This window comes from Typopeltis vanoorti, chromosome 18 (assembly GCF_054136105.1).
Source record: "Typopeltis vanoorti isolate ZY-2024b chromosome 18, IOZ_Tvanoo_1.0, whole genome shotgun sequence".
Classification (NCBI taxonomy): domain Eukaryota; kingdom Metazoa; phylum Arthropoda; class Arachnida; order Uropygi; family Thelyphonidae; genus Typopeltis; species Typopeltis vanoorti.
The window spans coordinates 113165379-113188279 of NC_143566.1; the positions used below are offsets into that span (position 1 = coordinate 113165379).

Below are 22901 nucleotides of genomic sequence, written 5' to 3' on the forward strand. Positions count from 1 at the left end.
ATAGCGGGGAATATGAAAAGCATCTTGCTTCACCCCTAAAGACATAAATGTCATTTGTCAAAAGCAAACGTTAAATAGTTCGTTTCTGTTTCCGAAGGAATTTTCTTAGTTACGTCACGAATGATTGGAACGCTAACTGAAGTCACGTTAGACACCCCAGTGAGTGGTACCTGGAGAAGAGAAACTGCGCAATAGGCTGAAATGTAGAACACGGAGTGGAGTGGGAATGGTTTTGTAAGAGAGCTCAGTTGTTCGTCGATAAGCATAGCAACGGTAGAATCGTGTCATGGAGTTCGCCACGTAGTCTGAAGCAACCTCTTTCATTCAGGTTTGTATTGCCTACGTCTCATTTTTATCTAAATGAATTATCAACATTAGACGAGTGGTTGTTTTTTGTTTCCTGCTTTTAAAGGACGCAATTTTTCTTTCCGTTCTGGAAAATGAAAAGCTTCCTGCTTAGCCTGATTTATTATTTTTTTTTTCAGAAGACGAAATTTTAAAAATGATAGCTTACTTCTTTTTAAAGATTTACAGGAGAGTATTTTGAAGGTAGTTATCATTTCATTGGATTACTATCAGAAATGCGAGTGCAGTTCTTCCATGCCTACTTAACAGACACATAAGACATCGCAATGCGTCGACGTCATTCGTATGTCACTTCTTTCACAAAGAGTTAAATGATGGCCATTTTTTTCTTCTTCCTGTGCCCCTTAACTGGCAATGCTGTTTCCAAAGAGTTAATTTCCAATATTTGATTTATTTTCATCCATATTCAACTGAAATCTTGTCATTAAATTTATTTACGAATTCCAATGCATTGCTGTGAACGTTATCAAATGTTCTCGTTTGTTCCTTCAACTTTGTTGTAGCTGAATCTATTAAACCCCATGCACTAAACATATCTAAACCACCTTTCTGTAAATAACTTGATAACGGGGCTGTAATTTCAGATATGTACAAGTAAATGCTGTCAATATTGTTTCAACCTTTAGAAGACTTTGAAGTAAAACATTTGCTTCTTGTTTTGTTTTTGTATCAAACTTATCTGAATCTTGTATCATAGATAAGCATGTCAACAGATTTACAAAAGTACTGACGGTGGCATCATCAAAATCCAAATATAGTTGTTGTTGCATTGGATTTTCCTGACTGTCTTGTCTCACCAATTAGCTTTAATTGTTTATTTTTTTCTTGTCCTAGATATTTTCCAACAACTTCTATCCATACAACCATTCTCGTGTATGATGGTTCATAAAAGTTGCTAAATTCTGGAGCAAACTGAAAAAAGAAACTGTAGGCACGCAACATTTTGTTTCAGTTATCACCAAATTTAAGACATGGGCATAGCACTATATATGAACATCTTTGATCAGCCACATCAGTCATTTTATTTTGTAAACCATTATACTGGCCATGGTAGCTTGCAGTTCCATCTGTACTATCAGATAAACATTTTTTGGGATCAATTTTAAGATGCTGTAATGTCAATAGATGCTCTAAGTCAACAGATCAAAAAGTCCCTGTCCTGTACCAACATTACTTGGCACAACTGAAAGCAGTTGCTCACAGATAACACCTTTAAGCACATACTGAATAATAATACTAAACTTGATTGATGGATGAATTATCTTGTGTTGAATCAACTCGAATAGAATAATATTTTGCTTGAGAAATTTCACGACCAATTCTTTCTTTTATCACTCCATAATTTGGATTAACATGTTAATAGTTGTTTTTCTCAGGTATGTAACAAGTCCATCAAGGCCTTTACTTTCAGCCTTTCCTTGTTCTAATCGTTTGATTCTTTGTGTAGACTTGTTTTGTACTGCAGAAAAGTGAGCTACCATGATGGGGTCATATTTTGTCATCAACTGCACTGCAGCTAAAAAAATTGCCATGATTCTGAACCTCATTATCCAGAGTGTAGGCTGATTCATTTCTGTGACCTCAAAAGAATTTCTTGCTTGCCTTACATCTTTATGGTATCTATAATCCTCATAACAATACTCCTCTGCTTCAACACTTCTTTCTTTTTAATTAGTGAAGATGCAAAAAAATTATCTTTCTTTGTAACTCAGGGCTAATCTCTTCTCATATTCCAGTTTTGCCTTCCTTACCATACTAGTCACACATACTAGTCACTCTCCTGGCGTGTGTCTTATATTCTTCATGCATTTGCTCTTCACCTGTCTCCTTATATCTCTTTCATAGCCTCTTTTTAACATGCAGTTCCTGTTTAATATTGTTTGTCATCCATTTTATTCCAAATTGTGTCCTCTTCTTCACTTGCGGAATACAGCTTACTATTGCTGCTAACAATATATGCCTTATAATTCCACATACGTTCCCATCTCTTTGATACTCCTGCATGGCTATTCATCTTCCAAGTCAAAACCACATGGTCACTCTCTCCAACTCTCAGTTATCATCAACTCTTCTGATGCTAAGACCAAATCCAAAACTCTTGAACCTCTTCCTTCTACTACATGTTGCCAAAGACATTTGGCCTGTAAGAATTCTAGAAATTCCATTCTCTTATTGCTATATATATATATATCTTCCTTTCCCCAATACTGCTATAGTTAAAATCTCTCATAACAATCATTTGTCTTGCACTTGCCAAGCTCAACTGTCTAAATGCCAGCCTGGTTGGCCGAGTGGTTAGCGTATCCACTCTCTAGCCAAAAGGCTGTGGAATTGAATCCCGCCATGGATGTTTGTGATTGTCTGTGGAAAAACTAGTGGTGGTGGTCGGCGGTCGATGGCATTGGTGGATTGAGTGGTGGAGACAGAGTTGTAGAGCAAGTCCCTCCCTCGATGAGTCTTTAGACTCCCTGGAGGTGTCAAATAATAATAATAATAATCTCCTGATCACTCCACCCTCTGTGCTTTTTGATTTGTAGCAACACCCCACTAAATATCCTGTCTTGCCCACCTCTACCTCACACCATATGTTTTCAAAATAATTAGTGTCACTGCCTTCCAAAGCCTCCACTCTTAGAGGACATAAGTCGCCACTTATCATAAGCAGTAAGATGATTATGCACAATCAATCACACCACCATGCTTTCCCTTCCTATCCTGCCAAAAAATGCTGTACTCTGCTACTTCTATTCCTGTTATATCCTCTTCTGTCAGCCACGTCTCAATGATCCCAATAATCTTTGGCCAGGCTGATGCTATCTGCAGCACGAATTCCTTTCCTTTATTCTGGATACTCCTGGCATTACTATAAAGCATAAAAATGCTCCTGTTTCTATACCCATCATTATCCCCTCTAGACTCCACTGGGTTCACCGTTACCTGATGTCGTCCCCCTTCTCCCAAGTACCCATTCCCACAAGAGACCATCCCTGCTACCATCCACCCTGGGCATTCTAGTTTCCCTGTATTGACACACCAACTTGTTCTGATCAGCAATCTCTCCAGATGCCTGCATCCTTTCTCATTCAGATGCAAGTGGTCTCTTGCATACAATTCCTTTCTGTTCTCAAATGCCCTCCAAGCATCCACATATTCCAATCCTCTTCTGACACATTCTAGCTAGTATGTTATTCAATATTACTGCTCTTCTGCTCAGCTCATCACTATCATACCTAGGCAACACACACACTTATCTTTCCTCTATGCATCTTCTTTTGTACAACCTCAAGCAAGAATCTCATCTCTCTCTGCCCAATTTACATTACCTCTCAAGTCATTTGTTCCTACCATCACAATCATCTCATCCACCCTTTCACCACTCTTAATTGCCATAGCCACACTTTCTATCTTTCCTCCAGGCAAACACTCCTCACCATCCTATCTTGAACACCACGGATCACTGAGTCCCCATGCATTACACGTCTTGCCACCCTATTCCTTGATTGCTCACATGCATCCCTCACTCTCTTTTTTTAACACTTTCTCTCTGTGTTCCCCTACTTACCTGCCTTCCTGACATCACTCTATCCCTGATTCCAGTGCTCCCTCGCATTCTTCTCATTCCCTCTCTTCTACTGTTCCTATTCTCTCCTCTTCTATCATTCCCATAACATTCTCTCATTCCCTCTCTTCTACTGTTCCTATTCTCTCCTCTTCTATCATTCCCATAACATTCTCTCATTCCCTCTCTTCTACTGTTCCTATTCTCTCCTCCTCTATCATTCCCATAACTCTCTCTCATTCCCTCCCATTATTGTAAAATCTATTTTGTTTCTGAAGAATCCTCCACTAATATTTTAGTAAGAGCAAAATGCAATAAATTGCATTTTACTAGATTGCAATAATCCAACGAAAAAAGTAACCAAGTGATCCAAACAATATAAGCCTTGACATTAATTTTCATTTGTCTTTATTTCATTAATTCATAAGAGCTACATTTCAGATACATCTGTGCACATAACTAAACACGAGAATGAGATGTCTAATTCATTGTCTTTAATTAAAATTATATTAATGCATAAAACTAGCATATTATTAGCATATCTTTTTATTCTAAAACAAGTAATCCAAAAGTGGATGATCATCAGTAATGTTTATTGCTTAACGAACTGGTGTTCATTTGCCATTTTTGAGCTAGGCATAGCCAGTTCTTTGCATTTTCAGGAAATCAGAAGAATGTTATTTTTCTCTTCACAAGTCATGTTAGCATTGTTGTCCATCATATTGTTGAAAAATACATTTATTTATCTGATTATTCCGATTTGCTCTGTTAATCATGTTGAGTTTGTAAACTGCAGTCATTTGATGGTTTCCTGAGTGGCAGCAACCTATCAGTCAGTAAGTATAGTTAGAGCCATTGTTAGCATATATGCCAAGTAATATTTTGCTGCCACTTTATAAATTCAAGGGAATATGTAAAATTAATTTTTTAAAATTTATTCTTTATTTTTTTATGGTTGAGATACCATTTTTCTGATTTTTGTTGCCTTCCAAACTTTCCATTCCCAAGCATTTGCGTTAATTGCAGATGTAATTTCTTAGTGTGTGTATTATCTCCAGACCTCCCTATATGTGTGTACACAGGGGGTGGGAAAGTTCTGATAAACACTTAGAACAAAAATAATATTAAAGCAACTGATATAAGCACAAGAAAGAACATACTAATTTCAGATCCTTTCTTTTAGTGTTACACAGTGATCAGCATTCATTTAAACATTTTATGGAATTTACAACCCTGTTTAAAAAAAAAAAACTTTTTTATTATCCCAACGTTTTAATCTACATATCAAGATCATCATCTGGAGCATATATAAATATACAAGACAAGCTGAGTTACATTATTAACTGTAAGCTAGAGAAACAATGATTTGATTACATGTTATTCTATTGGCATGACCTCTAGTGAAAAAAAAAATTATTTATAAATTACATCAAGCTAAATTCTATTTATAATGACAGGATTAAACATCCTTTCTTACAGATGGTTTTCTTTCAGAAACAATGATGTCCTATTTTTAGTATTACAATTATTTAGGATATCGGATTTTCTAGTCCTGTTTATAGTTGTTCTTAGTGAGAAAGGTTTCGTCGGTCGAATATATGCCTTCCATATGTTTGGGATTTTTAGACCATCATTATTGTTCAGATTGGGGTGGTTGATAATGATCTCACAGGCTTCCTTAAATTTCCGTTCATACCATGTTTTAGTGCAATGTAGACAGCTAGTGCTTTTTACATAGCTGAAGTAAAAAAAAAAAAAAATGAGGGATATCTCACAAAAGGGACTTGTATAAACAGTGGGGAAATAGGTTGCAATTTAGAAGCACTTGACTGATTTAATTGTTGAGAATCTAAATTTTATTTGGAGCAATGCCATAGCAGTAGCTGCCATTTCTCTTACACAGCTTCATCCATCTTTCAAATTAATCCCAGGCAGTCTCTAATTCCCTCTTTTCTCCTCACACAGTTTTGCTAACATGCCTGGGGAAACGCTGACTACATTTCTTACTACAGTTATCTTTCAATACCCGCAACAATCTCCCTATATCCATCCTTACATTTTTCCTTATCAATTAAATCATTTGTTCTTACAAATGATTTAATTTGTAAGTACCAACTAATTTGTAAGTACACTAATACCAACTCTGCTGCTCACTTCTCATATTCAATGCTTTAATCACTCTGCTTATTCTGTTTCCAGGAAAACAAACCATGTGCACTTTCTCAATCACCACACCTCTAATAATTGAATCCCTATACATTTCATAAGTGACTGCCTGTGGAATCTGTAACAGACCTAAGCATACACTTATGTTTATGTAATTTCAGTGTGGTATATATTCTAGGAAGCTTTTAATGGTGGGCTTAATTTTTTTTAATAACTTGATCAGTGGATGTGGTTTTATAACTTAAGTTTATTAAGTTGGCTTTTAGTAGGATCCCTACTAATCAGAGTATGATATTCTGAACTCTCATAAAACAAAGTTAAACTATTTTCCCAGTGGCAAGCATTATGGAATAGAGGCTAACAACAAGCTGTACCACATTTGGCCTGATATTAAATTGTGGTGTTCTAGTGTATGCGTGGACCATAAGGAGTTAGTTTGGTCGATCGGTAGAGCCTCTGCTACTAATGGCTCACAAAAAAAGTTAAGGAAGTTTGAGCGTGGTTAGTAGTTGGGAGGGAATCAATCATTTGATGCTGTTAAGTGTAGCTAAGAAAACCCTCATTTCCAGAAAGTTATGTTAAAATTCTCATTGATATCCATATAGGCTCTCTATATTTCTGATGTCGCATTGTATACAGTATATCATTTTTGTGCTTTATCTGAAAAAATGATATTTTTGTCAAAAACTTATATTTTGACAAAAATGACCAGTTCCTGAGTTAGATCTCTGACATGTGTTGAGTCCTTGGACTCCCTGGAGGTGTCACATAATAATAATTTTTGCTTGGCCCTCAAATTGGGCATAATCATCTTACCCCCCCACCCTGCTATTGAGGAATGATTTATTATTAACACTAAACCTCCATGGAGTCAAGACTCATCTCAGGATGTATACATTGTTACTGTGATTTAAACTCATTCATTGTATTCACATTCACCACAATGTTAGGTGGTGCATTCCACTTACCAACCACTCTCCATGCAAAGAACCTTCTCTTTATGTCCTTCTCATATCATCCTTATACAGCTTCCAGGGATGTCCCTTGTTCTACCCCTTCTCCTATCCTAAGAAAAGATTTCTTCGCATTAACCCAGACATCCCTTAACCAACTTAAAGGTCTGGGTCTGTCATATCCCTTCTCTTCCTCTTATTCATGAGGCTCTGCCTACTGCATTCTCTCAGTCTGTCTTTGTATATCACATCCCAATCCCAAAAACCAGTAGTCATCTTAATCAGTCTTCTCTGGGCTCCTTCCTATATATATATATATCCTCATCACCACAAACCAGGGGACCAAATCTGCGCAGAATAAACCATACAAGGCTTAATTAAGGCCTTATACAATGAAACGAGAACCTCTATTCTGCATATTAAGATCCTCCATATCATTGCCATAATCTTATGTGATGACTTCACAACTTGTTCATTGTGACCACTGAACTTCAGATCTCTGTCCATGACCACTCCAAGGTCTCTTGTTCCAAAATTTCTCCACCAAGTGTATACTTTCATCCCGTTGTTGCTTACCAAATTTCAGAACCTTACACTTGACAACATTGAACTGACAGTTAAATACTCTTGCCCACTCATAAAATCTATTCCAGTTCTCACATATTCATAAACTCCTAGATGTGATAAGAGTTTGTCCTTAGGTGAATGGATGAGAGTTGTCAGTTTACATATGGTTTAAATATAGTATGTAGCTGATATTTATGAAGCATTAATTCATTGTGGGAGGAGCCCATCTATGGTCTTCAATACAATATGAATACAACTGCTCTCAAAGCAGTGGTTTGGCTATGCAATGTTGATGTGTTTGCTATTTGGTGACATGGTCCAGACATGTAAGATACATTTTTATTGAATTTAAATAGCCAACACTCTAAATCCACTTCACAGTGGAAGAGGAAGCTGATGACTGTCTGCCCTTTCTAGATACACTAATTACATGACTGCATCACATTTGAGATTTTATTCATTCCTCTTGTATTCATTTTGTTTTTAAATTTCTATAGAGGTTTAATCTTTAATTCAATTAGAGATTGTATAATACTATATAAGTATTTCCCCCCCTTCTGTGAAGGGAAATTGTTTTGTATTTTATGATACACTATTTTTTTTTATTTTTTGTACATAAAATGCTATTTATTTATGTATTAAGTACTTTTTCCCCTTGTGTATTACTTGTATATGTTTGTAATGTAGTATGATCTTTGCTGTTTGTTGCATCATTAAACTGTAATTACTAAATCACTTAAGGAATTGAACAGTGTAGATACGAATATAAATTAAATTACACTTTAATAAATATTTTTGATATTTCGGCAATGTCACGTTGCCATCTTCAAAAGGAACTTACAAAAAAAAAGGCACATGCACGTAGGCAATACAACACAGTAACTGAGACATTATTAAAGTGTAATTTAATTTATATTCATATCTATGTTGTTCAATTCTTTAAGTGATTTAGTAATGCATAACCAATGTATAAGCCTGTCTGCGAGCATTAAACTGTAAACATCCCAAACCCAGTTAAATGTCCATGATTAAGCAGGATTCTGAAGCAAATCTTGCCTTTCAGCAGGTTTTTCCTGCTCTAGTATATCACAATATCACAGTCTACTTATTTAATTTGATACATGTTATTGTAGCCTTTGCATCCTTGACACCAGAATTTTCTATTCAACTTTTGGAACAGATGAACAGAAAATCATGGTAACTTTGACAGATTGTCTGAAGCAGGCAAATTTTTCTTTTTTTATTTTTCAGTTGAAATGAGGAAAATTTGATACTGCCTATTGGTAACACATGCACAGAGACATAATGCCATGAACCCACAACAGAGTAAGATCATAGACTGGATATTAAATATGATGTGCATTCAAATGTATTTTTTTGAAACACCAAATTTTGACCAGTTTTCTGCATTTATGTATTAGTGGAGTCAAAAGACTCATTGTGGGAGGTCCTTCCTAAGAACATAAAGTCTGTCAAGACTCATCGAGGGGAGGTCCCCACCCCCAAGAAACACAGTCTATCATACCACTCCTTAAACTCATTGACTGTTCTCGCTCTCACCACTCCATCAGGCAATGCATTCCGTGGTTCAACCACCCTCCATGCAAAGAAACGACTCCTCACCCTCTTGCTCACAGTTTCCTTTAGTAACTTCGAGGGATGGCCTCTTGTCATCACTCCAAAAAGTCTCAATCATATCACCTCTCCTCCTCCTATCCACCAAACTCTGCAGTCCACATTCCCTCAGCCAATCCTCGTAACAAACATTGTACAGTCCTGAAACCATCTTTGTCATCCATCTTTGTACCCTTTCCACAGTTAATTTATCCCCTTCAAATCCTGGGGACCAAATCTGAGAACAATAGTCTAAGTGTGGTCTGATCAGAGACTTATACAATGGAATGATAACCCTTTTATCTTTGCAGGTCAGTGTCCTTCTCATAATTGCAGCAATCCTCTGTGTTACCTTCACCACCTTTGCAATCTGTCCTCTAAATTTCAGATTTCTATCAATCATCAACCCCAGATCTCTTCTCTCCCCTACTTCCTCCAGTATAACTCCTCCCATAGAGTATGCAGCATCCCATCGATGTTTCCCAAACCTCAAGACCTTACATTTTGCTGCATTAAACTGATACCCCCATTCATTTGCCCATCTCTCTAGCTTATTCAAATCCTCTTGCAGGGCTACCACATCTGCACTATTACTAATAATCCTTCTCAGCTTCGAATCATCTGCAAACAACTGAATATCCCCTTGCAATCCACTGGCAATGTCATTGATATAAAGGTTAAACAATATAGGTCCTAGTACTGAGCCCTGTGGGACCCCACTTGTAACCCTCTGTCTCCTTGAAACTGCTCCACCATGCACAACTCTCTGATACCTATCAGACAGCCAATCCTGAATCCAGTTGACTAATCTGACATCCAGACCCATGTGCTACAACTTAAATATCAGCTTATATTTTTATTTATTTTATTTTTTTCCCCTGTTAGAGATAAATTACAAAATTTCAATTTTTCATTCTCATCTTATGTGAACTAGCATGGTATATCATAGGGAATCACGAAATTGAAAAAGAGAAGTAAGGATATATTCTGTGATTGTGAACATGACATTCAATCAAGAGGCATTTATATGCTTCGCTTGTTTTGGGATTTTTGAATATCTGATTCAAACAGCTTTTATTATTGAAAACTTAGTTATTTGGTATAATTTTTTGAATTTGTGAGTTGCTTATGATGCAAAGACCAAGGAGGCTGAAGTTAATTCTGTTTGTAGGTGTTATGGGTTTCTTTTTTTTTTTAAATTATGATTAATTTTTTATTATTTTTTTAATGTTGCTTCCACTCATGAAAGGTTATTTGCAAGCGTATGGTACATTTTGTACCATAAGCTTGCAACAATTTTTTGTATTTTTAATTCATTTTTTACATAGTCAAGGAAACCTTGCTCTAAAGACCAAACATGGAACTTCTTCAATCCAATTTAGGCCTCTAGTAAGTAGGGCATTGTCTCGCACCCAGTGATTACATTCATCTTCCACCTAAAGGCAATCGCAAACATCCACTGCAGGGTTTGAACCTGCAGCCTGTTAATTGGAGAGTGGGTATGCTAACCACTAGGCCAACCAAGCTGGCAATTTACAGTAGTGTTTATTTTACATACGTATTTTCTTAAAAAAGGAAAGGTCATAAACATATTTTTACATATTCTTTATTATATAGTGATTCTTAATATGATATATATCATAATAATAAATGAAATAAAAATTTTATTAAAAAATTTTCTCATTTTTTGGTGATTATTATTATTATTTTTTTTTTTTTGTCAATTAATTTAGGTAATCTAGATGAAGAGAAAAATAAAAAGGTAGAAAAATAGGAGATAATGTAAAAATAAGATGTGGAGGAAAGATTTTAGAAGTGGAAAGATTTCAATATTTAGGTAGCTGGATCTCAGAAAAAGGAACTTCAGAGTTGGACATTAGAAATAGAATAGGTAATAGGCAAAGAACACTAAAATAGACGTTAGAATTGGAATAGTTTTAAAGCAAAAGTTTGGAGTATTGCAAGTTATGGAAGTGAGTCATGGACACTCAGAAAGAGAGAGATGGAAAGAATTAATGCATTGGAAATGTGCCGTTATAGAAAGATCGAAAAGATTAGCTATACAGAAAGAATATCAAATGAAGAATTTTTAAGACTAGTTGGGATGGAAAGAACACTGCTAAAGAATATTATGCAAAGAAAGACCAGATTTGCAGGACATCTTCTGAGAGGTTCTTTGGGACACCTGACAAGAACTATATTACAAGGGAAAGTTGAGGGGAAGAGAAGATGTGGAAGACCAACTAGAGAGTGGTTTAATGACATTGTGGAATGGACTGATTTAAGAATGATGGAAGCGACAGACAGCGAGAAATGGAGAAGAGCTGATCATCTGCTGCAACCCTCTTGCTGGAGGATGCTACCGGACAACTACGAGATGAAGAGATGAGGAAAAAGGACAAATAACACTACATAGAAGAATATTCATTGAACTACAATTGTAGATCTCTTCAAGGTAAAACTTGCTTGGAAGAACAATTGAGAGACTTGAAAATTAAATGGTATCTGACTGGCCTGTTGGAAGTTTGAAGAAAGGGAGCATCGAATTAAATTGAAGAATGGGCATTTTTTTTATAATGCTTCAAATGTGATAACAATTCTGTTGGTGACATGTCTTTTCTAATAGAAAAATTAATAAATACTTAAAAGAAATATCAACCTGAATAACTGAAATAGAAATATATATGTAATATAAGATATCAAGTTAAAATTGTACAAATTTTGCCCTAATCTTCAGTTCATCAGATGAAGACGTGAAAGAATTTTATGTGAAATTTGAAGAGATTTTAAATTGCAATAAAGAATTTTATATAATTATCATATACAACTTAAATACAAATATAGGTATAAACAGTAATAACTCAAATTCAATTGGTAGTTTGGGTTGGAAAAAAATTGCTGAGAGAGGAGAAAGACTGCTGGACTGAACAGAATACTTTATTATGAATTCATTTATTTAATAAAACAAAGCCTTTGTAAATATACATGGAGAAGTTCAAACAATTACTTCTTTAATGAAGTATATTTTATAATAACAAAATGGAGACAGTGTAAATGATTTAAAGAATTTTAATACAGTAGTAATCACATAATAGTGAGATCTAAAAATATAATTTAAAGAATTGAAAAGAAATAAGCTAATTAAACAGAACTTCATTGTTGAAAATTTACTTGAAAAAAGCAGATATGAAATTCTTTTAAAAGAGAGCCTTCAAATGAAATTTGGAAGTGAAGAGGGAGAAAAAAAAACCTCAATGAAATTAATCCAACACTAAGCAATACTATATTAATATCTGATGTGAGATAAGTGGAATTATTTCCTATGTAAGATGTTACAATTCCAGAGAAACTCCAAATTTATTAAGGAACAAAATTCAATAGAATAAACAGAATCAAGAAATTCAACAGAATAAAATTCAAAATTATGCAAAACAATCAGAAAAAGAATAACACTTCGAAATCCAATTCTTTAATACCAAGAATATAAAATAAACCATTGTAAAAAAAAGTTATAAAAAAAGCTCTTTGCAATAAAAAAAGAAAACACTTTAAGAACTTTACACTGATAAAAAATCGAATTTAGACTATAAACTGTCTTGGAGGTTAAGGTGGTTTTGAAAAGAATGTAGCAGCAAGAGCTCCTTGAGAAGATGGGCAAGTGGAATTGTTGAAATTTGAAAGGAAGTCAATGGCTGATTACCTGGCAAGACTCTACACACCTTAACTTGATATGGTTCACGAGTTGAAAGTTAACCAGAGAACAAACGGAAAGGATTATATTTCGAGTGACACTTAATGATATGAAACTCTCCCATTTGAGATCAGGAAGAGGATATCATCAGTTATATTATGCATTCGAAATGCAATGGATAATCTAACAAAAGATGATCTAAATTTACTAGTCATGTATTGTACAACTATGAATGGCAACGCAAAGGGTAAGACCAAGGAAGACATGGCAAGATAAAATTGTTAGGATTGCTGGAATGCAGTCGATGAGAAAAGATGAAAATAGAATGGAATTGAGAAGATTGGGGCAGATCTTCATCCAACAGTGTACTGATCCAAGCTGAAAAAGAAGTTAAGGTAAGCAGCATGTGTTGCATTTAATTTAGTTATATTTAAAAATAAATTGATGCTTATTAGGTACAGGAATGGTACGAAGATGAGACAGAAATTTGATATGAAAAGGTCTTAGATAATTGGTTTTAAAGTTTTGGAATTTGAGGAGTTTTTATTAATATTAATGATAATTTATTCTTATTTTAAAAATTATATAAATATAAAACAAATAGAATATTATCAAACATTAAATAAATATAACAGTATATTTAATTATATAATATATTATTAATATAATTATGGAATTTTTTGCTTTAAAAGATGGAAAAGATTGCAGACAAATAACAGATAAATGTGTAAAAATGATAAATAGCTATCATTATGTTAACATAATTATTAATATATTATTGCATGTATGCAGATTTAATTTGCTTAGTTGGATACATCTATTGATTCTTCTTGAAAATTGCTGTTGAAGGCTTTGAATAGAGGCTTCTGCTAATCTGAGCAGGAAAGGCTAACTTCAGGTGGCACTTCATTGAGGTGTCTCTCAGAAGCAGGTGGCTATTTAGTATGTCTTCACTGCATTCATCAGTTGAATCATGGTCATATTTTTATATATATATATAATGTTTATTAGTTGCCATTTCTATTTCAAAAGTTAATAGCTTGTAGGTTTGGAGCAACAGTTCTGAGCAGAAAAGATCAATTTAAGAAGCTGTTACAAATAGTAAGAAACTTACTATGTACATGATTATAATAAGTATAAAACCTGGTAGAAGCTTCATAGTTGTCATTGTCATTCATGCTGTATCTCATCAGAATTTGATTATTTATCTTAAAATATAATCTTTCTTTTATATTTCTAATGTATTCTGAATTATAGTCGTACCCCAACAGTTATTTAGCATAAAATTGCAACTACAGAATTATTAACGGAGCATCACCGAAGAATCCACTGACTAATGATGGAAGGCCCAGTAACCATTATTCACTCAATACCAGTCATACCTTAAACTTACAAAGCCATCTCAACCACCTTCAGCGATTTATGCCACTTGTTAAAACCAGTTTAAAAAAAAAATCTAGTCATCACATCTCTACCAACTGCATTTCCAAACCTTGCTCTTTCTACTTTTGTCATGTATTGAAAGATTTCCCCTACATATTTCTATTGAATCCTATAATAACCCATGTGTTTCTGTCCTATTCCCTTTCTCCGTCAATTAATCAAATTTTGTAAATCCACATACCTTCATGCAATCCTTACAAGAAGCTTTTAGTAGACCTAACACTGCCTTGGTCACCTGCCTCTGAATCCTCTTTGCTGCTCTCTCATCTCTACACAATCTAAATGACCAGATGTTGATTGGATTTTAACGGTATAGATGCGAACACAGATTGATAAGAAAATATCTATTTATTAACGTCAATGCTAATATTTTGCTGGCATTATATTCAGCATCTTCAGAGCATACAAAGTTGTTACAGTAGTGTGACGACTGCAATCCAGTAACAGTGGGACTAGTATGAGTAATTGTAGCGTGCAACACAAAGATTGAAGTCCTAATTAGGTGCCATTTAAGTTTAAAAAAAAAAAAAAAAAAAACTGATATTAATTTGGTCTTAGGATGACTGTCTCCCAAATCTTTGGTAGATTAAGCCATACGTGTTGAGGTTTGGAGTATATTTCAGGGCTTCTGTTGATTCTAGGAACAATCTCTCTGGCTTGTAAAAGCTTCTGTGCAGTACTTTTGTTTTTTTTTTCAATTGATCCTGTGAGCAGGAGTATCCAAAGCATGGTCTGCCAGACCTGACTTACCATAGCGAAAGTGCCGGATATATTTTTTGTGTTCGCCGAGGCGGATGTCCACATTTTGTTCGTAGATTTCTAAAAGGATGTGCCATGTGCTGCAAGGAAGCATCACTTTTGAGGGCAATGCATGCTTTTTACATTATTGTTTAATGAAAATATAATCACTGAAGCTTTTGCTTTTCTGTTGATTGTTTAATATCACCTGTTTTCCTCCCTTCCTGCTTGGTGATGAATCTGATGCCATTCTGCTGTTACTTTCATTAAAACCAAAAATTAAAAGAACAGTTACTATATTGCAGAAAAAATTCAATGTGTTACATACCTAACAGGTCTACTTCTTTCCAACTGGTGCCTTCAGTGAATGTACTACAGCATTGCATCCCAGGTCTTAGCACATACAATGGTTATACGAAACATGTCCAATGATATCATGATACGTCTAACCATTAAATCAAATATTCAAATTAATATGATACTTCAAGGATAGAAAAAGTTCTACTTCAAAATTTATTTAATTTGTTCACAAGAGGAATTTTTTTTTCACGTGTGGAAATAATAAATTGCGCCTATCTCAAAATATGAGATCGTTCTTAGCAGTACATTTTTTTTAGTACCAGCAATATTTACTTTGCCATATTTTATTTTTCTAATCAGTGTACTGAAAGTATTTTTTTCAGGTTCTTTCATTTTGCTGAAAATATTGCAGAAATTGTGCTATTTTCAAATGTTTACCTAGAAAATAATTATGTGAAAAGTGCAAAGGTTTTGAATAACATTTATTGAAATATATGAATTTTTTTTTTTCTTCGTTACAAAATTTTAGTATTCCTTGTCAAAATTTTAGTATGCTTATAGTTAGAAAATTTGTAGGTGTGATTTTTTTTTTCTTGCTTTCTATGTAAATAAATGGATTTTTGCATTCCCTATAAATTAAAGATGCCCATATCACTTGCCTTAGTATTCCATAATGCAATGCACATGCTATGCATTATGGGAAGGGTCACTATGCAGATGGATTTAGACTTTTATTGAGGTCTGATCAGTGGGAGCTAGACCTGTGATACAGAGGTTGAAACATGCAGAAGTGGTGTTTCTGTAGACAAGTAAGCAAATCCAGAGTATTATATACTCTAATCCAGAGTATTTTAGTAATAAGGTGTGACACTTCATCATCAAATTCCTGCTATGTACCCTCAAGGGGTGTACAGGATATGATAGTACTACATGAAAAAATTACATCATTACTAACTTCCTCTCTACAATTTTCCTCAAAATCAGTCTGTTACTTGTCAAGACTCCAACATTATCAGATCTTATATTTCTATCGTCAAAGGCACTTTGTACCGTATCAATCCACCTATATCTTGGTCTTCCTCTGGGTCGTTTTCCTGCCAACCTGGCAGAGAACACTTGTTTTGCTAATCTTTCCTCGCTCATTCTGTTTAAGTGACCATACCACCTGAGATTAGCTCTGATAATGCATTCCTGGATGCTGACAATGTCGTTTTTCCTAATATCCTCGTTTTTAATATGATATTGCCATTGATGCCATCTGTTCATGCCTATAATCTTTCTCAGGACTCTCATATCTGTGGTCTCTAGTCTTTGGTCAAGTGTTTTACTTCTGACCCAGTTCTCAGATCCATAAGTTGAACACTGTCTTGTATACAGCTAATTTAGTGTTCAGACTAATTTCTCTCTTATTCCATATGAATTTATTCAGTTGACTTCCTACCATACCAGCTTTGTTGATTCTGTTGTCTATTTCTATATTTAATTTACCATCTTCAGTAAACATCGTGCCTAAATAGCTGAAATGTTTTACTTGTTCCACAGGTTCTCCATTCACAACACAGTTGACATTTTCAATGATTCTGCCTATTTTCATTGTCTTTGTCTTTTTATTGCTGACCTTCATACCATATCTATTACAACAGCTATTCAATTTAGTCAGAGAATCTTGCAGACTTGTAGCGGATTTATTTAGAAGTATAACATCATCCGCATAAAGCAAAGAGCTGACATTAACATCTCCAAATTTGATATCATGTTTAATACCACTTTCCTTCATAATGTTATCCATATAGATAATGAATAACAGAGGGGATAATGTACACCCTTGTCTCAAACCAGATTTAACATTAAACCATCTTCCTGTACTTCCTTCAATTCTAACTGCTGACTTACAACTCAAATGTATTACTTGATATAATGCCCTCATTGATACCATATAACTGCAGCGTATTGAATAGCTTCTCTCTTGGCACCTTGTCATATGCCTTTTCCAAATCGACAAAACTTAAATACAGATCTTTGTTATATTAACATGCTTTCTCGACTGTTTGTTATAAAGTGAAGATCTGATTCTGACAGCCTCTATTTGGCCCGAATCCAGCTTGTTCTTCACCAAGCTTTTCTTCCACAATTCTTCTCAACTGTTTCTCAAGTATACTTGCATAGATCTTGCCAGGAACACTCAGTAGGGAAATACCTCTGTAATTCTCACATGCAGTTTTATTTCCCTTTTTATATATGGGTACTATGAGAGCTTTACTCCAATCATTGGGAATTCGTCCCTATGTCCAGGCCTTCTGAACTATGCAGTGCAGCCACTGTAAGACTCTCATCCCTCCATACTTCAGCATTTCTGGTCGAATATCATCTACTCCAGCTGCCTTTCCACATTTCAAGCCTTTGATGGCTTTTTCTACTTCAAGTAGGGATATGTATTCCTGCCTGCATGCCTGGTCAATGTTTTTTACCACTATGCTGTCATCACTGCTTGTTTCATTTAGAAGTTTTTCAAAGTAATTACTCCATACCTCAAGGATATCTTTTTCTCCCATTTTCATGTCACCTTTATCATCTCTAACTCCTTTTACAGCACTCTTTCCTCCATTCTTAAGCTTCTTCAACAACCTCCAGAATATTTTGCTATTTATTTATTGATATTTATTTTCTATATTCTTGCCAAAGTCCTCCCATGACTTTTGTTTAGCTAGTTTTACACAGTGTTTAGCATTCTTGCATTTGTCTCTATATTCTTTAAGAGCACAAGCTGACTTATTTGACAGGAACTTTTGATATGCTTTTTTTGTTTTCCTTCACTGCCTCTTTAACTTCCTGTGTCTACCAGGGAGTTCTGATTTTTTTATCCTTACAGACAACCTCACCACATGCCTCTCTGGCAGAATCAATGTTTTCTTCAGAGTTTGCCAGTGAATCTCCAAGGTTTGATTCCTGTTCTCAAACTCTTTCATTTTTTCTTCAATAATCTTTGTGTATTTTAGTCTACAGTTTACATCTGAGAGCTGCTCAACTTTTATTCGCTTTAAAACTTTCTTACATGTTATTCTTTTCAATATGAACTTCAATTTTATCTTGCTCAACACTAGATAGTGATCACTTCCAATTTCAAATCCTCTGTACACTCTAGTGTCCTGCACCAGGGAAAAAACATCACTATCAACAATAACATAGTCAATGAGAGTTTTCTTATTCCTAGCCTCTTCTCTCCATGTGAATTTGTGCACATTTTTATGTTGGAATATGGTGTTAGTAATAACAAGTCCATGTCCTGAACAGAAATCCAACAGATATTTGCCATTATTATTAGCTTTGCTCTTTTCTTCAAATTTTCCCAAAATATTTTTGTATGTCTCACAATCATTTCCTACTCTGCTATTTAGATCCCCAACAAGGACCAACTTTTCATTTTTCATTGTGTCAGTTGCTTTTTCTAAAGCTTCAAAAAAATCCTCCACTTCTACCTTAGTAGAACCTTCTGTGGACCATAGGCACAAATAAGTCTCATTGTCCAGTTTCCCATTCTCATATTTGCCCACATTACTCTACTTGAGTCTGACTGCCATTCAAGAAGATTAGCCTCGTATTTTGTGTTGAATACTGTGGCTACTCCTTCTTTTCCTAGATTGTCATTGCCTGAATATAACATTTTGTATTTATTGCTCAGAAAGATCTCACCAGTTTTGGTCTTTTTTGTTTCAGTCACTCCTATTATGTCAATCTGGTACTTATCTAATTCCTCAGCTAGCTCCGTTTCTTTGCCATTCAGGCTTCTTACGTTGATAGTACCGATCTTTAACTCTGGTGATGTTGAGTTGGGGTTTATTTTCAGATTTGTTCCAGTAGCTGACTTTTCGCTGTTCGCCCTGCTTCCCTGGTGAAAACAACGGGGGCCTTGTTTAACCGGGCGATGCCCCAGCCGGCATGAAATTTTGTCATGTTGTACCATCATTTTTTATTTTGGTTTAACCAATAAGAATACACTTTGGTCGGCTAAATCCCAAATTGCCAGCCCATCCTCGTTCGTTCAGTATCCAAGTAGATACCCAACAGGGTGCACCACGAGAAAGTGAGGATTGGACATTAGGTCAGAAGCCCTGGTCGGTTCTCCGCATTCCTTTAAAGGCTATGTGGAGTTCTCCTCTCAGTTATACAGCTTTGACCCTTAAGCACCCCGTTGTGACACTTTATTAGTGAAATTCTTCATAGCCTAAACTGATGGCCATTGATTATATGATGATAATTAAGCTGAGGCATTTCCTCAATCTCTCATGCTGTCTTTTCTTTCTTCTGATACAGTCAGGCTCTCTTGAACACCTATACTAACTACTCTAGGCTTATGGAAAAGTAAAGCATCCCTGTTTCACCTTGATAAACATTGAAACTGATCTGATTAGTGACCCTTTCAACAATTCTACATTTTTTTATACATACATTTCGATACCACAGATTTGGTCACCTGATTTTCAAAAAGATGATGTATTGGAAAGGGTTCAGAAACTGAATAAGGTGGTTTCTGAAATGTTAATTATGAAGACAGATTGAGAAAATGCAAATTGTAGAAGTTGATGGATAGGAGGAAAAGGGAATATGATCGAGACATAAGCTGTTAAGAGATTATTAACTCTTAACAGCGTATATAATAGATTAATCCATATGTGGCCTGATCAAAGCCTTATACAAGGGAACCAGGACATCATTCTAATTATGATGCTCATCAGGTGGTTTGTATGGGTGTGACAGTAATATATGTGGGTTGACAGAACAGCAAATCATCTTGTACAATTCATTATGTTTGTGTATTTCTTTTTTTTTATATTTAACTTTATTCTTTGATAAATATTTTATTTACTAATGATCAGTGTTTCTTCATAGTACTGTAATATATAGATAAATTTGTTCTTAATAAGTTCAATTCTTGGAATTCACTTGTCTACCTGGAGTTTCACAATCCTGAGTTTTAAATAAGCACTGAGCTACATATTTTAGTTTCTCTTACCATAAATCCGATTATGTCATCAGTTAGAAATGTGGAATACACTACAGATGGATTTGCTGCATCGTGGTAAAAGTAACTCATGTTCTCTAATGTACCCCTGAACCGGTATTGCCACATTACTTACTGGATTCCATTCGTTTGAAACTGAAAATTCAGAAACCTTACTCAGTGAAATATTTTCCTCATCAGATGAGAAACTGCTCTGTTAATACAATACAGGATTGAAATCATCTGAATTATTCACTACATCTTAGAAAATTCAAACTTATAAGATTCGTTTTTATTTATTTATTTTTTTTGACAGCAGCTTAGGAATCTCATCACTAAAACATGTGGTAACACATGTTTCTAGTTTGTTGGCTTTCATCAGATGCATTCTTCTTATAGAATATAGGAAGATTTGTTTTCAGTTAGGAGTAGATAAATTTTCACACCCTACATGCATCCTGTCTGAAGACAGGAAGCAACTGTTCCTCTGTTGCATTCTGTATTTCTATTATCCTGTGTTATCTTTGTTCTTTCCCTAAATTTCGTGAACTGTTGTGAATTGTCGATTGTACCAACTATCGACTGCTGCCATTTATTTATTTTTGTAAGACCCCATGTTTTCACACTCTATAGTTTAAAAAATTTATTTAATTTAAGACTGCCAGTTAAAGTAAGTATTGAGTGTGAGATCATAAGATGACAAAGCAGATATTGTTTGTATTCCCCACTTAGGCTAATCTTTACTTTAATTTAGTTGTGGATTCATTATACTTAAATTTATCTTATACAGGTTAGACGTTTTCAGGTTAATGCATTGGCAGAATCAGTCCAATGTTTTCACAAACTGTTTAAATCAAAAAGGAATATTTAAAGTTTAATTCACATTAACATATCAACAACAACCATGGGTTCAACGCTTGTAGGTGGCTAATGTCATCTTGATATGATCCTTCCATTGCATTCTGTTTTGTGCAAGATGACTCAATTTGTGTACAGAATTTTCCACACCACTTTACAATGTTATGCCACATTCTCTGTTTGGTCTTCCTCTTCTGTTCTTTCCTTCAATCATCCCAAACAGCAGTGTTTTTAATTTCCTCTCATTGTTCATTCTACGTATATGGCAAAAGAAACAGTTCCTTTTGATTATTTTCTGGATCAATTTTTCTTTTGGTTCTATTCATCTATAGATATCCTCATTGTTCACTTTCTAGATCCAGCTTATTCTCAAGATCTTTCTATAGCACTTTCTCTCAAATGCTAACATCCTGGTTTCGGATTCTATCAGAAATACCCAGGCCTCACATTGATAGAGCATGCTGCTGAAGATACACACTAAACTGCATATTGCAGAAACCTGTATCGTTATAGCTTGGCTTCGATATTTTCTCCATGGCTTTTAAGATGATTGTTTCTCTGGCTATTCTAATTTTTACCTCCTTTTTTGGGTCCAAGTCATGCGTTGTGTGGCATCCAAGATATGTGAAGTGCTCCACATTTTCCAGTTGAAATCCATCTATGGTAACTGTTCCGTAACTCCTGTTGTCTGAATATCATTGTTTTAGTTTTTTCAAAAATGACATTTAGTCCTTATGTTTTCCTTCTGTGTATAGTGTTTGCAATGTCCATTCCAGCCTTGATGCATCTTCTTCAATCAGGACGATGTCATCTGCAAAGCAGAGAGAGTTTATTCTCATGCTATTTATTGAAATGCCTCCACCTTCTTTAATCTTATCTAGTGTTCTTCCCAGATATGTGATGAAGATGATTAGTGATATTAGGTCTCCTTGTGTTGTGCCTTGACTAGTGGCAAACCAATCTCCAGTCAACCTACTATCCTGACTGTTTCTTGTGCTTGGCTGTTTATACAGTATCTTTCAATAGGTGGATCAATTTATTGTCCACACTATACGATTCGAAGAGAGCCCATGTTATATTTTGGTCAATATTATCAAATGCTTTTTTGGAAGTCCACAAAACAGCAGTATATCTTTTTGTTCTTTCTTTGAGCTTTCTCTGCTATTAGTGTTAGGGAGTATTTGTTGCACTGTACCTTGATCTTTTTGAAATCCGGCTTACTCATCAGGAAGATGTGCTTTCATATGACCCTTCAGGTGTTCTGTAAGTATTTTCATCTGCACTTTGCTAAGATGACTCATTTGTGCAATAGTTTTCTGTAACTGGTACATTATAAAGTACTGCCTTTCTTATGAACAACCAAGACCTATTTGTTTCACTCTTTGGTGGCATACCCTGATCTAGATATTTCATTATATAGCTTATGCATTGCTTTTACAACCAATTCTCCTCCATATTTTAGCATCTCGCCTATTATGTTGTCCTTTCCAGGACCCTCGTTCTTCATGTTTTATAGCCTTACTCACCTCTTCCAAGGTGTCATTTTCAAAGATCTCTGCTGCTGGTGGAGAGATTGCTTTTAGTTCTTTGATTACTTCTTTTGCAGTATTATTTAGTTGGTTTTTACATAGTTCGCTGCAATATCTT

The 22901-nt window shown here is 35.0% G+C and overlaps 1 long non-coding RNA gene across 1 annotated transcript in view; it reads left to right on the top strand.

The window, feature by feature from the left end:
* Positions 1-215: 215 nt before the first annotated feature.
* The window catches only part of LOC150097084 (uncharacterized), a 71920-nt gene continuing 49234 nt past the window's right edge, over positions 216-22901 (top strand). The window contains exons 1-2 of the long non-coding RNA XR_016549834.1: positions 216-328; positions 10959-13311. This is a non-coding gene — a long non-coding RNA (uncharacterized LOC150097084). The remainder of the gene's footprint in view (positions 329-10958; positions 13312-22901) is intronic.